The following is a 1,620-nucleotide window of genomic DNA, read 5'->3' as shown; positions in this document are numbered from 1 at the left end:
CCACAGCCAAACTGTTTGTGGTTTTGTACATATACATCTTCCTGTAGGCTTAGACCAGAAATACAGTATTTCCAGACAGGAAAAATTCTAATCATCTACTTGTAGTGAGTCAGAAAGATAAAATAAGAATGATAAGAAATATAAGGAAAAATGGAGGTAAGTAAAAACAGAGAGACAATGAAATATAATTTAAACATTTTTTGTTTGACGTAAGTTAAACATACTCAAGCGATCTGAGTTCCACCACCAGTCCTCGAGGATAGGAACTGGGTTTTGAACATCATTAGGAACTGGTATATCAGAATTCAGGCATGGCAGGATCCAGAAGCTCAATGACTGATGAATGACTGGTCTCTTTCTTTCCACTTCTTGGCTCTGCTTTCCTGGGTTGACTTCATGGTCAGACAGGATTTTGCAAATAGCAGTGATGCCTGCTGCTTCCATGGTTCTTTGCTAGTGAACATAGGGATAAGAATGGAAGGGGTGGAAAAGTACTCTTTCAATATTGCTAGGATCAGTCTAGGCTTAACACTCATTGGCCTGACTGGAGTCATGTGCCCAGCTCTCAGCCAATCTCTGTGGTTAGGGGGATAAAGTACAGTACTATCATTGGACATTTCTGGGTCACATACTGACTTTTAGAACTAAGATGGAAGGAAGGTAGATCCTATTTGAGTTACAAGAAAGGTGTGTTATCCTAAAGGAAAATCAGGGTGCTATTCTCGAGGGGCAAAACAATTGTGTATACATTACACCCCTGAGGCTTCTACCTTTCTCTGCCCTCTGGTTTACCACTGAAATTCTCAAAAAGGAATATTTTAAAGAAGCAGTAAAAAACCCCCACCAGTTTTGGAATAAGATATTCTGTGTTAAAATTCTGTTACTGCCATGTACTATTAATAACTTGGTGTGTCCTTGAAGAATAAATGACAATCTTTTTGAACTTCAATTTTCTTACTTCCAAAATGTAGATTATAATAGCATTCATTTTATTGTTTGCTGAGAAGTTTAAATGGAATAAAGCTAAAGCAACATTCACAAGTTTGGATCTATTAAGAATGCAACTAATGTCATATTTCATAGAAGCGGAACTAACTATTGTCTACTTAACCCATCCATCTGATTGAACTCAACTCTCCATTACTTCTTAAAACATACGGATAGCCAAAATCGGTTTAGCTCACTGGATAGAGCATCAGCCTGTGGACTGAAGGGTCCCGGGTTCGATTCTGGTAAAGGCATGTACCTTGGTTGCGGGCACATCCCTGGTAGGGGGTGTGCAAGAGGCAGCTGATCGATGATTCTCATCGATGTTTCTAATTCTTTATCCCTCTCTCTCCCTCTCTCTAAAAAAATCAATAAAATATATTTAAAAAACAAACAAATGAACAAACAAAAAAACCTCACAAAACTATACGGATAAACACTCATGACATGCCTGAGGCATGTCAAATATCTGGACACTTCTGTTCTCACCCATTGAGCTGCAATTGGCTCCAGACCTGTTTATTCCAGTTGTGTCCTTTATAATAATTACATAATTAAGTCGTACCAAACCAATGTCATATAAGTGCCAAATGAGATTTGTTTCTGCACAACCTCTTTTGAATGCCTTGGGAG

Source organism: Pipistrellus kuhlii, unplaced genomic scaffold (assembly GCF_014108245.1).
Source record: "Pipistrellus kuhlii isolate mPipKuh1 unplaced genomic scaffold, mPipKuh1.p scaffold_m20_p_3, whole genome shotgun sequence".
In the NCBI taxonomy this organism is placed as follows: Eukaryota; Metazoa; Chordata; class Mammalia; order Chiroptera; family Vespertilionidae; genus Pipistrellus; species Pipistrellus kuhlii.
Note: the sequence above shows the minus strand (reverse complement) of the source record.